At 38.3% G+C, this 16568-nt stretch overlaps 1 protein-coding gene across 1 annotated transcript in view; it reads left to right on the top strand.

The window, feature by feature from the left end:
- The window catches only part of HS6ST3 (heparan sulfate 6-O-sulfotransferase 3), a 606078-nt gene that overhangs the window by 16974 nt on the left and 572536 nt on the right, over positions 1-16568 (top strand). The gene's annotated exons all lie outside the window — the stretch shown is intronic.

Here is a 16568-nt window from a genome sequence, read left to right on the forward strand (position 1 = left end):
ATGAATGTCTTTTTAGGCATAGCAGATGGATGATACATATTTTGAAACAATGATGATAACCAATAATAAGGCTCCCATTGAAGCTGCTGACAATTCCATATTATATAAAACACTCTTTGAATTTGAAAAATCCATATTTCCATTTGGGTGTGTAAATTCTTTAGTAAGCTGTTCTTAGAAAAAGGAGTAGACTGCTATTTAATCAACAAATATAATGCGAACTTTGCTATTTTAATCTCACCATTTTTGCTTTCTCTTTTGCTTATTAATCAAAAACTCTTCTGTTTCTTGGCTTGGAGGAGATGATGCTAACAAAATGTACTGTAATTGTTTAGAAATGATTTTCTCCAAGAGGTCTAGGAAGCTTAAGTAGTTGAGTTTCCTATTACTTTCTGCCCCCTGGGTTTTACATTAGTTCTACACTGACTTTCTTGTCTTGTGTATTGTAAGAGTAAACAATTAGGTAGGAGAGGCTCTAGGGGACTGTTCTTGGCAGTAGCAGGTTGTGCTTAACCACCTTCTACTTGCATGGCACCTGATGCTGTTGGTTATTAACAGAGTTTGTGGGAATCAGTGACTACAATATCTCTTTGCTTAATAGGTGTACGCAAAGGAAAAAAGAATGTAATAACATTTATCCGCAGGTGTATCCTATGGTCTTAATCCAAGAAACAGAATTTTGTAGTGTTGTCGACAGCTGTTTTACGTGTTCTATGTTTTCATTGCACAGGCTGAGCCATGAATATTCAAAACATGGTCTGCCTGACTATGCCACCCATGGGAAAAATCAACAAGAATCGATGTATGTGGTAGAAAGTAATGGACAGCAAAGGCTATTGCAAATGAAGTGGCAGGAATCAAGCTTAAACAAACCAGAATGATGGGCGAGACAATTAGTGGAGTATTTAAAAAAAATAAAAACATGATACTAGCGTTGAAGTCACAAGGTCAAGGAATGCTGTTGGACGCTCGGAGGACCCTGATGACCTCCAATTCATCTACGTTGTCTGAATACTGGAGATTAAATCAAGTTTTGTGACTGTTCAGAGAAAATTTAAAGTGGGAGTTTCTGTATCCTACCTATCACCTTTTGAGGGAAGAAATCACTTTTCTTTCTCTCTTCCTTTCCTTTCATCCTTCCTTTTCTTTCCCTTCTCCATCTCCTCATCCTCTCTTTTCTTCTCCTTCTCTTCCTTTTTTTCTGAAGCTACTAGGCCTTCTTTGCTACTGGATGGGAAGGAAACTGGAGGAACTGACAACTGATGGCTCTTCATGATGAAAAAGGAAGGAAACATTTAGAAGGAAATGTCTAGTAGATGGGTTAGGGGTGACAGCCAGCAGGGATATGGGAGAAGAGGAGCATGGTTTTAGGTGGGGAGGTCTGCAGCAGTGTGCAGCGAAATGGTACATGGAATTTCTGAAGGAAAAGAAATGTATAATGAAGATTTGTTGCTTTGGGATGCATAATGTAATCCCTGTGTCTATATTTCCAATCAAACTACTGCAAAGGTCAGATTGTGTGTGTGTGTGTGTGTGTGTGTGTGTGTGTGCACATCTGTTATGACAATACATGTGGCTGGGCATTAGGTAAGAGCAGAGCTGACCCACTAAAACCCAGAGAAGAAACAATGTGAAAATATTATTTAAAAATAGAAATCACTTCCTTTAATGTCCTCTAAATTATCTTTTATGGCCCAATGAGACTACTTATTGTTTCCTGAACTTTTTGCCTTCTTACCTCTGCACTGTCTTGCTTTAATTCTCTCAGCCTTAATATTCTCTGTCATTTCCATTCAACTCAGCCATCGAAATCCTACTGATCTTCCAGAGTTTAAATGCCATCTTTCCCTTAAAGCCTTCTCTGATTCCTTGGCTGGAAATTATTTTCCTCTTTAATTTGTATTCCTACACTTTGCTTGCAGCTCTTTCAAGTCCTTCATTACCTACTGCTTTGTATTACAGCCTCATGAGCTGCTCTCTCTTTGCTGAGAGAGTGTAAACCCCTTCAGTGAAGGGATCCTGTCCTGTTCATCAGTATGTTCTACCTAGATTCTGGGTAGTACACTTAGCAGATGCTCAGTAAACATCTATAGAACATTGCATGCCTGGCTCATCAAATACAGTGTTGTTTTGTTTTGTCTTTATCAGTATCTTCTCTTATAACTCATGAGTTAACTTTTTTAAAAGCTCTTTTGTGGGTAAAATTTCCTTCCGATAATATGGCATTGAAAGGTAACATTGGTAATAACAAATCATCAACATAGTTCTAAAACAAGCAAATGAGAAAGTAATCAAGAAATCATTTAGAGGATACTATTGTATTCCAATAACTAAATTATAATAGATGTGCATCAATTTGGGAAATGCATTTACAAAATAAAATTAAGTGGAAATGAAAGTCAAAAAAGCTGTTATTCTAAAGATTTTTTTTTAATACAAATGTAAGGGGGTCCACTCTATCTGTCTTTGTCTTAAAAGAATTATAAAATACAAATTATTACAGAATCAGAAAATATAAGTAACCTGAGGTAATAATTAGAGGTGGTTTCTATATTTCCCTTGTGGAAAGAATGGATACTTGTGGCTGTATACAGTTTCCATTTTCATATTGTCCCTGTGCCCTCTGGCAAGACTTAAGAAGAGAAATTCTGATTTGAGACACCACTTGGAAGAAATAATAGGATCCCAGAGAAAATGAATGAACAATAGCTATATATATCAACATAGATTAATCTCAAAAACACATTGATCAGTGAAAAAGCAAATCACAGGGCAAAATGTACAGGATGAGTCCCCTTATAGAAAGTTAAAAAACAGATAAAACAAGATAATATTCTGTTGAGAGATATATGTTCTATATTAAAACAAAGAAAATAGGAAATGTTAATGCAATGTTTAAAAACCGAACTTTACACCTCTTTGAAGAGATGGAAAGGAACAGAAATTTATAAGGAAATAACAGGGGGCTTTGAGGATAAAGATAATTTATTTCTTAAATTGGGTAGTGAATTTTTAAAACTGTATCCATATGTCACGTGCACTTTTGCATATATGATATAATTAATGTTTAAAAAGGAATATATACTGTAACTTCACGGCCCCGTTGTAAAACTGGTGTATATATAGCAGCATGATAGAATTGTGTCAAGGGTTATGCAAAACTACAAGATAGACATAGCATTTCGGAATATCATTTTAGTCAAAGTGTTGTAGGCAAAACATTTTAAAATTAAAGCATACTGGAAAATTTTATGGAATAAAACAGAACATTTGGATGAAATTTCTGAGATAAAATCCAAGTCTTGCCAAGAAAGTCGCTGTTTGAAGTGAGACATTTTAAGCTTGATCCCAAACCATGTGGGACACTCATTCATTGTCTTCTCTAGTAATGATGGATGGTGCAGGGAGAGAATTTGGGAAGCCTCAAAGAGTGAAGAAGAGGCATTTAGCTTGAGCCAAAAGGGAGAGTAGACTCCTGCCTTATCTCAGAACACAGCAAAGGGGTATTTATAAGTATAACTCTGTAGCATATGGTGTTATACAAGCTTGCTTCCTTTTTGCTATTTTAAAGAACACCGAGCAAATTCCTCTAGAGGTCTTTGCCGAAATAACTATTATTTTTGGTGCCCCCTAGAGGTTATTGGGAATACAGTAATAAATTGGTGTCTAGTTCTTCAGTGACATGTATACTAAGACATTTCTAGAGGAGTGGGTGAGGGATTTTGGAGAGTTTATAGGGGTAGATAACACATTTAAGACACAAGAGGCTATGAAAAAGGAAAAGGAGTCTTTAGGGCACTTCAAACAGGAATCCTTAAAATGCAATAAGACTTTATTAACTTCCTTTCGCCAAATACGTATTGAGCTGTCTCTTGTTGAAAAGGGGGGTGTCAGTCTTCCTAAAGTATGTATATTAAGACACAGTAAAAACTATCTCTCTAAAGGAGCAGGGTAAGGATATACAGAAAGTAGAGATTCATTCATTCAGCAAATTCATTCACTCTGTATCAGGCACTGTGCTAGCCAATGGAGTTACAAGGATGAGTAAAAGTATCATCAGTGCCCTTTGCAAACTATGTCTAGTAAAGAAGAGGGAAATTTATCAAATGACATGCAAATCAATTGGTATTGAAAATAACTAAAAATGCTATGGAATGAAGGTTCATGGTGCTAGAAGAGGAGGTGCTAAAAAGGAAAGGATTAAATATAGTGGTGAAATGGATCAAGAAGAACTTCTCTGAAGAAGTGACATTTAAAGTAAGAAATGAAGAATGAGTAGAAATTAACGTGTTGAATTGTAGGGGTTGGGGAGGAATGTTGTGTTCTAGGAGAGAAGCAGTATATGCAAAGGTCTTGAGGCAGAATGTTATAAGCATGGTACTTTACAGAAAATAAAAGAAGACTGTGCAGCTATAGTGCAGAGAATGAGGAGAGAAAGGTGGGCAAGGGGAGGGCCTTGAGGGCTGTGTCCAAAATTTAGGTGACTATCTTAAAAGCAATGAGAAGCCATTGAGAAGTCTTATAAACTGGAGAATGATATGATCAGATATAGGAAAAGAATACTGTGACTTCAAGGTGGAGAATAGATTAAAAGATGCAGAAACAGGAATATCAGTTAGGGTGAATTGTGAACCAAAGCAGTGGATAATGGTACCTTTTGTTTAAACTGTGGTCCTCAACTCTGGCTTGGCTTTGGAATTATATGGGGAGTTTAAAAAATTCTGAAGCCCAGATCCTGACTGGAATGCAGCCTGGATATTAGAGTTTTTAAAAGAGCTCCCAATATGAGTCTATTGTTCATGTAAGATTGACAATTTCTGGTTTAGAGCAATCGAAACAAAGTTTGTATCTGCAGTACACTTACCTAGAACAGACCTTTGATTGTCCATCAAATCCGAGCCTAAAACACCTACCTATCTTGAGTCCTGTTCATTACATTTTTACCCACTTGATCCTATCATAAGTCTTTATTCTTAGCAAAGCTCATAGGTACTATCTAAGTTTCCCCCAAATAAAAATAACAGCAATTATACTCCTGCCCTTGACCTCTGTATAAATCTGCATACTTTATTTTCTCTGAAGTTTATTCATGGAATTTCTGCTCCTCTTACCATTTGGAAACAGGGACCAAGGCAGAGTCAAGCACAGTTTTTATACTGGGGCTTTGGGGGGTAGAGAGTTTGGGGGACTCAACAATGGGGAATAAGCAAGGGAAACAAATCTGGACAGCGATTCATGATCAAATTAGCTGCAATTCTAATCTGTTGCTAGGTTAGCACTGTGATAGTCTTCTCTTCCCTTTGGTTGCTATTGGACAAGGGAAAGCAGCTCCTGAAAACTTGTATCTGTAGGTAAGTCTCAACTGTCCTCAGCTTTGGAGAAAAGGGTACTTGACTGATACAAACTTTAGATTCAGCTATTTTGATTTTGACATGCCCTAACAAGGAATCATTAAACTTTCATGACATTGCATCCAAGAAGTTCTAACACAGACATCCTCAGGCTTGTGGAGGCTTACCAGCTAGCAAACACCAGGGACACACCTGTAGTAAAACAAAGATGAGTTTATTGCTTGCTGCAGCTAAGGAGACTACACAGCATGGGGATCCATGGATTGTCTTTAGAAGAGGGAGAGATTTATTATAAAAGCTGGGTGTATGTTATGAGATCTGGGGAGGGATTCAAAGGAACAAAGGTCTGGATTGGAGTCTTTTAGAAAGCAGAACAAATGGGTGAATGGGTATCTTAATACTTTTTATTTAGGGGAGGAGGAATGGAGCAGAGCTAGAGCTGTCATTGGAAAAGAAGCAGTTGTCATTTGTATTTTCTGGAAAAACCACATTTTGTGGTTGTACAGTCTCTTGGTTTTGATGTTTGTTCTGACATCTTTACAGTCTTGTTTTTGTCTCATTCATAATCATGGAGAGACTTCACCTGATGTTAAAATTATGGGAGGCTGTTAAACAGGAAAACCCCTGGCCTAGCTGGTACCCCGAGTTATCAGAATTGTTTGTCTTTCTCACCAGACAAGTTGACGTCAGGGTAGGGATGGCAAAATGGTCAAGGATAGATTAGAGATGAAGAATAGGATGGAAGTTAGAGAACATGAGCGGAAAAAACAAGCTAAACTGATATAATATGTGTGCCAACATCTGTTCAGCTCTGAAATGTCCATTAATCTTTCTAAGAAATTATCTATTCATTCTCTAAAAATTCATTTGTACTTGAATGGACCACAATACAAACCTTTTCTAAATAGCATTTTTCTTATTCCCTCCTCTCTTTCCTTTCCCCTTCTCCCTCACTCTCTCTCTTCTTCTCTTTCCTCTTTCCTTCCTCCTCAACCTCATTCATTAATTCAAACCATACACTCAGCGACTAACCAGCCAATGCTTTATTATGCACCAGGCACTGAACTAGCATATTTTCTTTTGCAATATGACAAATTATCACAAACATAGCAGCCTAAAACAACACAGTTTGTAGGTCATAATACTGTGGGCCAAAAATCTAGGCATTTCATGGCTGGGTTCTCTGTTCAGGGTATCACAATGCTAAAATCAAGGTGTCAGCTGGGCCAACTGTCTGTCTGGGATTGCTGAGGAAGAATCCACATGAAGTTCATTCACGTTTTGGCAGAATTTGGTTCCTTGAGGCTGTGTGATTGAGGTTTTATAGGCTGTTGGTTAGGGTCTCAGCTCCTAGAAGCTGCCTACAGCTCCTTGCCATGCAGTCCCCAACACAAAATTATTGCTGTTTCTTCCACCGTCCGCAGGAATGAATGAATCGCTCTGACTTCTTCCTCTGTAACCAGCTGGAGAAAACTTTCTGCTTTTAAAAGACTCAGGTCTAATCAGGATTACCTCCCTTTTGACATATAATGTAATCCTAGCTTCTGCCCACACTCAGCAGGATGGGATTGTATAGGGGCAAAGACATTGGGAATTCCTTGGAATTCTGCCCAACTCAGCTAGGTAAATACAGATATCAATAGTCAATAGTGCCTGCCTAAAAGGAGTTCAGAGTCTCACTTAAGAATCTTTCATATAAACATAATTTAAATCTACAGTAAGTAGTAGAGCTACATAATTGTAGTGAGGTTGAACAGAAGAGGGGATATTTACTTTTACCTGAAACAGGAGATGATGGAGTATCCAGACTGCTTCACAGAAGAGATGTTTCAGCTGAGTGTGGAAGGGTAAGCTGGATCATCAGGTGGATAGGGTGTGCAAGAGTATTCCTGATGGAAAGTTGCCAAGAATGGAGTGTGTGTGTGTGTGTTGGAGAGATGTGGGTCTTTGCCAATGGTGTGTAGTAGAGTGAGAAGATAGTAGAATGTAGACAGTTAACATATATAGAGAGAGAAATGGTAGAATAGGTGTAGCCAAGATCTAGTGTTGGTTTTAACGTTCTACATGCAAACCTCCTGAGCCTACTCCGTGGGTGGTATGCTTAGTTTGGACGAGTAGCTGTCATGTGAAGGACTCATCGTTTTTTCTTGCTCTGCCATTTTGTGCTTTTTACAAATATAACTTCCCACAAAAAAAGCCTAAAAAGACAGATGTTTCATTTTCTTATTTTTTTAAGGGAAATGAGATGTTTTCACATTTACTACATTAGGACAGCACCTCAGAGTTAGACACTTAAATGATATATCGCCGCCTTATAAAATCACAAGAACAGCGTTTAACTAACAATAGTTGGGAAGAATTAACATTAAATTCTTAATAGCAATTCACAGGAAAGAATGATCACTAGACAGCTATGCTACATGGAGGGAGAAAAATGAAAAAGCAACTGTTTCAAAATGACTTTTTGTGCAAAAATGTATATTGAATTTGGGTGTTGGGAGCACAATTAAGAATTAATTGGTAAGATAAAAAGTCATCTATTTCACAGCACGATTTTTAAAAACAAATACATTAATTAATTGAATAAAAATGGATTTGCACTTCTGAGGTTGTGTATAGGACCTTGACTTGGGTTTGAGTGTTCAGGTTTATAGCTACATTAAACTGTTGTTTTTCACATTTAGAATATGTTTTCTTGATAAAATAGAAAACTAGAACAATAATGGCAGAACTCAAAGCTTTAAGAAAATGCTCTAAGGACAATAAGTATGTTCCTCAGGGGAATAAATGCAAATAATTATAAAAACTTTGAAGATAATAAGATTCTATATAACAACCATTAGAAGGTAGCAAAAATAATTTTGCCCAATAGCTAATATGCTTCCATGGCAAAGTGACCAGTGTTTTTAATAAATGAATACATATATACATATATGTAATAGAATTTTGCTTTTGTATGGTACAATTCATCAGATTCTAGGAACTTCAGTTCAAATGGTAGCAAAAGATCATAGTAAAAAGGCTGTTATCAGTAGTAGAAGGACAAGTGAATGATTTGCCAAAGGAGTCAATGCTCACTTCACCTTAGACAGGACGCATGCAAAGGTCAGGGGTTTGAGGGTAGGTGCCTGTTAGTAAGGGAATTTGTGGAGACCCATCTGGCAATTTATAAGGAGAACATAGTTATTTCTTAACTTATTCAAAGAAATTTATGCATATGCCTATTATATGTACAGCAATGTGTTTAAATGTTTTAAAAAGAGTCTTACTTAAAGTCTGCCCTCAGAGAACATTCATATCATGCATTTTTCTGTTTTTGGAAAATGCCATCCTAATGGAGCAAAGAACGACCATCTACAGCATCTCTTAGAGTCTGCTTTAGACATTTGATTTCTTATGAGATATATATATACACACACACACACGCGCGCGTGCACACACACACATACATACGTACATACATACATACATACATACATAGACATGTATCTCTATATTATCTATCATGTAGAGAGACACAGAGTGAGAAATATTGAGAGAGATAAATAGTGATAGAAAGAGAAAGAGAGAGGGAGAGAGAGAGGATAAAATATTCATTGCCAATGTAGAAAATAGGAGTCTTACAACCTGATTTATCATATAAAACTTTAAAAAAGAGAAAATAGTCTACAAAATATACTTTTACTTAGACTTTTCTTCCAAAAGTAATAAACTAAGGTTATCTGTCTTGCTGCAGAAAAATGAAAGTATATTTTAAAAGCTTGCTTCCTTAAAATGAAATGTAAATGTCTGAAGCTTAAACCGATTTGAAAATGCAAACATTTTAATTTGTTGAGAGGACTAAAAATTATCTTCATTGGTTTTGCTCCCAATTCTTTATCTGTTTCTCCTCTCATATTAATGGCTTTACCATCCAGGTAGCTTTCCAAGCTAGTATACTTCGAGTTATCCTCAATTTCCTCCTCTCTCATCCCTTCATACTTAGTCAGTAGATCCTATTGATACTATCTTTATAATGTATCTCAAATTTCTGCTGTTTCGTTCTACTGCCATTCCTTTTATTTGTGTCTCGTATCTCTTGGACCACAGTGATTGCTTACTTAGTCGTTCTCAGATTTTTTTTTCAACAAATATTCATAGGGCATTCACCACTATGTGTTAGTTATTTTTTTTAAATGGCCACGATTTCATCTCTTGTTCAATCATATCTGAGCTCAAGATCCTATATCCAGCTATACATTTGATATCTCCATTTGGCTGTCTCATTCATATTTTACTCAACTTAGCCAAAGCAGAACTCAGAATTCATTCCTCCTGAACCCCCAGCCTCCCAAGTGGTTTCTCTCTCATGACCACCTTTCAGTAAATAGAACTGTCAGCCATCCAGTAGCTCAAATGATAAATCTCAGAATCATCTTTGATTCATCCCCTGTTCACTCCCCTTTATCCAATCTTTCAGCAAGTCCTATTGATTTGGCTTCCAACATCTATCTTGAATAAGTCGCTTCTCTCCACCTCTGAATCACATCACCTGGTTCAAATCCAAGTACTATCATTTACCAGCTCTGTGACCTTGTATAATTACTGTTGTCCAATCTTGGTTTCAAATACAAAATCAGACTTTTTAAAGAAAAAAATAGGTATCATTTAAAAAGAATTCTAAAATATGGCTTTATCTATCAAGAGCCAAAATCTGACTGAGGAAAATGTGTACTGATTTGGCCTTTTTATCTCCCTCAAACTGATTTATTTTGACAGAGGAAAGAAAGGGTAGGTACTAGATTCTGAGTGTGAGTGGTATTGATGCCTAAGGGGGTGATTGAACTTCTCACAATGATGCGGAGTCTCAACTGGCATTCATTTGGTAGTAGCAATGATAGAATTGTCTCCCCTCCATGTGACTTTCAAATATTCTATTACATTAAGAAATGAAATTAGCCTTGATATGTAGTAGGATTTCAAGATAGAAAGTAAGTTTTTTGAGATATTTTACATTATAGAGAACTATTTTGACCTGACATTTAAAAAGAAGACCTAGCTCATTTATGAGAATCATACTTTGTTTTCTTCACTCCAAAAATCTGTAATTTGTCATCTCTCTTCATTTAAGGTTATTCCCTGCTTTTTCTTATCATATGTACATTTATAAGTCAGGTCTATTCTTACTTATCCTACCATTATTTTTAATTCTAGTATTCGCTAACACCTCTGCTCTTTCACTTTCTTCTTGAAAGGGATGGCTTCTGGACTGACTTCTTTTATATCCAAACAAGTAATTTAAGAGACAAGCTTTTGACTACTTCTTTATGTAGTCTACTATAGTCAAGTCTGATCATTTATATGCTGAAATACACAGTATTCTATTAGCAATTATTTTCTTTTTTGCATCTTCTTTACATTAAATTAGGACATTATGTTAATTTTTGCAAAATTGTAAGTTCTATTATCTATGCCATTTAATTTGGGGTTATTAAAGAGGTTATTTAAAAATATTTGTTCAAAACAAGTGCTGGGTCTGATGGAGTTTAAAGCCACTGACTTAGTTGTGAACATGCCCCTGAGAAAAGGCCATATAACAGCTGAAAGGTCCGGCAGACAAAAAGGACACAGTTGAGTTGAGTAAGATGCAGGTCGCGTGGACATGATGGCTAAGGTTATAACTGGGCAGCAGAAGACCCTGCAGAAATCAAGACCTACAACTGAGTCCAGCTGAGGCTATCTACACGTTGGGGTGGGGGAGTGCTATGAAAAAAGGAGAATCCCACAGACCACATCTCCTTCAGCCAATGCAAAGATGCCACATACACTCCCTTAGCTTAGATTACCCTAGAAGAAGACAAGGAGAAAGGGGAGGAGAGAAGCGTGAATCTGAATGTCTACCCCAGAGAAACAGAGGTTAACTGAGAAGTGAATGAGTTAACTTAAGTTGCATAGTTTTCATTTTCCTTTAGCTCAGGAAACAGAACCTTAAAGGCTAAGTTTCATTCTGTTATTAGAAAATGAAGGAAATTATGTCATTCCATATTGAATTTGTAGACTAGTGACTGTAAATTATTTTCTCTGCTGCTTATCCTTGTCCAAGCCCCCATCACCCATTGTATGGAAAACTGCACTAACCTCCTCATTGATTTCCCTGCTTTCTCACTTCATAATCCTAATCTGTTCCTCATGGAGCTGAGTGAGTTTTCATATCAATAAGTCATGTCTTTTCCTTGCTTAAAACTCTCCAATGGCTCCTTTGCACCTGTTATCATGGCTCTGAATGATCTGGCCCCAACTACCCTCTCTTATGTCCTTTCTCTACCTCGATCCCGCCAAGGTCTTTCCCATTCCAGACCTTTGCACTGTTCTGCTTAGAAAGCTCTTCTTTAGGATGTTTGATGTGGTCAGTTCATTTTATACCTTAGGGTCTCAGCCCCTTTGCCCCTGCATAGCGAGAGTCTTTTCTGACTGTCCAATGCCACCTTCTCACCATCCCTGTCATTTCCTCTTTGTCACATGGCCCTCTTTATTCACCCTGATAGAACTTGTAATGGTCTCAGCTGACATCCCAGTGGATAGTAACTCTATCCTTTAGTAGTGTGGGCCCCAAACCTTAACATTATCCTTGGCTCCCCCTTCTTCTTACACCCCACATTCAACCTACCAGGAAACACTGGTGGCTCCGTCTTGAAAATGCAGGCACTCTGACTACTTTGCACTGCCTCCTCTGCTACCACCCTGCCTTGGTCTGAGCCACCATCATCTCTCACTTGGTTACAGAATAGCCACTAAACTGGTTTTTCTACTTCTGTGTTTTCCCACTTACAGTCTCTTCTCAACAAAGCAGTCAAACAGATCCTTTTAAAACGGTTCAAATCCTCTAGTGGCTTCCCATTTCTTCTAGAGTAATATTCTTACAATGGCCCACAAAGTCCAACAATTTAAACTTGAGGGAAAAATATATTGTCCTCATTGTCCACAAAAGTATTCCAAGTACCTAAAAGTACCTGGTAACATACTAGGGGCTTGATATACATCTTTGGATTAAATGAGTGAATCTTTTTTACTGACTCATTGTTTATTTTTTCTGTTAGAATGGAAGATACATGAGGGTAGGGGCCTTACTGGTTTTGTTTAATGTTATAACCAAAGTACTCTGAACCAAACCTGGTATACAGTAAGTGCTTGACAAGCTCTTGTTCAAGAAATAAATGAATATTTAGTATGAAAAGATTACTGAATGTGTTTACACTATATTGAGTTAATGTATATATTATGCATACTAGTATAGATTCCATTCATTACTCATAGGCAACTATCTACAGTGAATGAAGATTGTTATATAGTAAAGTAAGGAATAAATGGTTTATATTAACAGGACTTTAAGGGAAGCAGTATGTAGGGTTATGGTTGCCCCAAAGTTATAATCATGTAGTGAACTGCAACATATTCAGTATCACTGTTCAACATATCACTGTTCTTTCTGCAGTCTGCTCTGCCCATGCAAACTTTTCTGCTTTAACTTCCTAAGAAAAAAGAAAGCTACTGCTTTGCTTGCTATTTACAAAACTGTTGTTTCTTTTTTTTTTTTTTTGTCTTGGTTTACAAAAATTTTAAAAAAGTAACTTCCCGGTATAAGAGCATTTTGTATTCTTGAAGGAGAGATTCGTGCTGCCAATCACTTACATAATCTATTTAGTTTTCCTTTGTACTGAAGGGCATTCTTATCTATATGTTCCTGTGTGCAAATGTAGGGGACCCAAAACTATTCTCTGTGGTTCTTTGGATTGTTAATCCCTCCAGGGTTTGCTCACCATTCTCAAAGGCAGTTTCTGGCACCAAAGGGACAATGGAGAAGTTGAGATGCAATTTTATCTCCCAATTGAACTTGATTAAATGGGGACTGTTCTAATCAAAAGTTTGAATCCTAGGGGAGTGCAATGTTGTTAACGGGTTTGAGAATATTGAGAAGAACAGGGAAGAAGAGTACTGAAGTTAAGGCAGAGAAGAAACCAGGCAAGGAAATAATTGTAGTAAAGCTTATTAAGGCATAAAATTAGGTGAACAAATTGCTTCACAAATAGTGTTAGGCTCATTGCTAGACTGGCAAAGGAAGTGGAGAAAGCTCTTTGAAAACATCATTTTTATTATTTTAATAATTTGTGTAGGAATCGTAGTAGCTGCAATCTGTTAGCCAGAGACAATTGCCAGCTGGTGTCATCATGGAGTAACTATAGTAGGCTGAATGCAAACATGTTTTTCCATTTTACCTGGAGAGCATTCAATTACAGAAAGTTTCTATTTATTTTCACCTGAATGTGAGGTCTGCCCTTGCAGATAAGAAAGCCTGTTTATTGCATGATTTAAGAGCTTTGATTAGTTTCCCACCAAGTTCCACAACTTGATAGGGAGACCACACCTGGTACAGATAGTATTTACACAACCAAAGTTACCTATCATTAAAAATGAATACTTGGGTCCATGCCTGAATTATCTGTGTAATTGCTTGATTTTATGCATTGCTTTCCTTGTGGTTACCTCAAAGAAACGGTGGCGCTTCGTTAAGTATTTTACTGAAAGCAAAAACAGATCTTCTGGGATAACGTTCTTTGGAAAGGGTTAAAGGTGCATTTATTTATGGAAACATACATTTTATTAGCAACATGGTTGTTACATTTGTTTGTTATAAAGTTTTCTTCTGAAATTATCCAAAATAATTTATTTTAACAATGATGTAATCATGTTAAATTGTAATTGTCTTTCCCCTGTTTATTTGGAAACTCACAGAGTAGGCGCCACAATATCGCAGGATGTAGAGATTGTTCAGCTTTGCCTATAAATCTAGAAGGAGAGGCAAAAGAATTCTTTTTGTTCTGTTCCAATTCCATTGTCTCTTCTTGCCTCTTGACTCAAAGGGTCTCAAGAGGGGAGAGAGGAAATCATGGGCTCTGTTGTTGATGTTCATTGGATTTCTTCAATGGCAATTTGAATGTATTTCAGGGATGTTTGTGGCTTCTAATCCTGGCTCTGCTTTCACTTAACCCTCTTTGGTTTAGTTTCCTCATCTCTGAAATGAGATATTATACTCCTCTTATTTCCTTAGAGTGTTGCTCTAAGAAGTAAATGAGATAATGGCTAGGAAAGTGCTTTCCACTATACAAACTGCCCTCTGCACTCAGGTTATACATTTGGATAGCTAACAAAGTTATATTTATCCATGTGATATGAAGTGATTTTCTAGAAAATGAGAAACTTCTCAAATAAAGTAATATAAAAGTATAAAATTTTACTTTGCTAAAGCAAACTTACGTATTATAAAATAAGTAACACCATTAACTAGATGCATTCACGATTGGATTTTTTTCAAGTTCTTGTGTTTTTGTTTTTGTTTTTTTTTTTCTCAATTTCTTGCTTTGGAGAGTAGTGTGATGCCATTAATAGGATTTTAAACTTCAGGTGAAAGGAAAAGAAATAGAATCAAGTAAGCTTTAAAGATGCTGATTCATCTTACCTAACACCTTTCTTACTAATATAAGCTTATACAGTATCAAGAAGGATGCCGTTGGTGGTTGTTTATAGAGTTGAAAAGAGGAAAGGAAGCAGAAGAGGAAAGCTTTGTTGAGAAGACTCCAACCACCTTGAACAATAAAAATAACTTTCTATGGGCAAGTGCTAGCATCTTTGAAAAAGATCTGATCTTAACTGATGGCTGTGAAGGGGACAGTCTGACAAATGCAAGAAATCAACACAGTGTCTGGGGAAGAGACAGGTACCTCATAGATCCATAAGGAGGCCAGGTGTGAAAGTTGGCTGATATGAAGGCATGGAATGGCAGGTGTGGTGGACTGGGACTCGCAGCGAAGCAAAGAGGGACACGATGGCTTAGGCCAGGGAACCAAACTGCATTGCCTCCACCTTCAACACACTCCACTCTTCTGGAACTCCAGGGATTTATTCCAATTTGATGGTACATCCATTCATTACCTGAAAACCAGAAATTGCGATTAAATAAAGACTTGGATCTGAGGTAAATGCAAACTTTAGACGTTTGTAAAATAAAGTTTAAAAAAACCTCTGCACATAAACAGAGCTTATTTAGTTTAAGAAATACAGTTAAATGTAGGTCTTATCCACATCGGGCACATTTAGGAGCTCAGTGTGTATTAGTAGGATGAATTTTAGGAGGTGACCCCTAAAGTCCTCTTATGCTCTAAGTACTGCATGGTTGTGGACTGTATGGTGCTAGAAGAAATGAAGTGTGGATTGAACACAGAGCCTGAAACAGTAGATGCCTTAATGGATAATGGCAGCTCACCATGAATGGATGCTGGTTGAATTAAGTTGTAGAGTTGGACACATCAAATTTGTAGTTACACAAGGACTGGAGTAAAACTCGAACACCAGTTAGGATGTCTTGCGACGAAATTAAAAGCAATCTAGAGCCAATTTTCCCTGCTGATCAGAGATCAGGCAACTCGTTTGGAGTCCTGTTTAGGTGAATCGGCCCAGCGGTGGGCAGGTGTTATCCTTGTAAACAGGCCGGCCAGATTTCTGTCCAATTATAGACTGAGAAAGCTGCCGATTTAGAGGTCTCAGATCAGCGCCAGCTAAGGCTCTCCTCCTGGACTCTCTCTGCTCCGCCTTTGCCTTTCTCTCAAATCTCTCTAGCTCGAGGCAGAAGGGATTCCCATCACCAGCTGCCTTCTCGAGTCCCACGAAGCGGCGGACTCCTCCCCTGGAAACTCCTCCGGGGCTGGGGAAGGCTTTGGCGCATGCTCCGTACCTAGGGCAGGTTTTTGCTGCGGGTAGCAGGGCTCCTGTCACACCGGCTGGCGGGTTGTGGCGGTGCCAGCCAGAGTGTGCGAGTGTGTCTGCGTGCCCGCGCCTGGGCGGACCAGCCCGGAGCAGCAGTGTGACTCACTCGGACAGGCGGCTCCGCACAGTCGCCTAGCCCGCAGCCGCTGCGGGGGGTCCGCTGAAAACTTGCGGCGAAAAGCGTCCGCCCTCGCGGTTCTCGAGCCCCGCGACCTGAGCGGGTTGTGGCGGTGCCAGCCAGAGTGTGCGAGTGTGTCTGCGTGCCCGCGCCTGGGCGGACCAGCCCGGAGCAGCAGTGTGACTCACTCGGACAGGCGGCTCCGCACAGTCGCCTAGCCCGCAGCCGCTGCGGGGGGTCCGCTGAAAACTTGCGGCGAAAAGCGTCCGCCCTCGCGGTTCTCGAGCCCCGCGACCTGAGAG

The sequence above is a fragment of the Pteropus alecto genome, unplaced genomic scaffold, assembly GCF_000325575.1.
Source record: "Pteropus alecto unplaced genomic scaffold, ASM32557v1 scaffold72, whole genome shotgun sequence".
In the NCBI taxonomy this organism is placed as follows: Eukaryota; Metazoa; Chordata; class Mammalia; order Chiroptera; family Pteropodidae; genus Pteropus; species Pteropus alecto.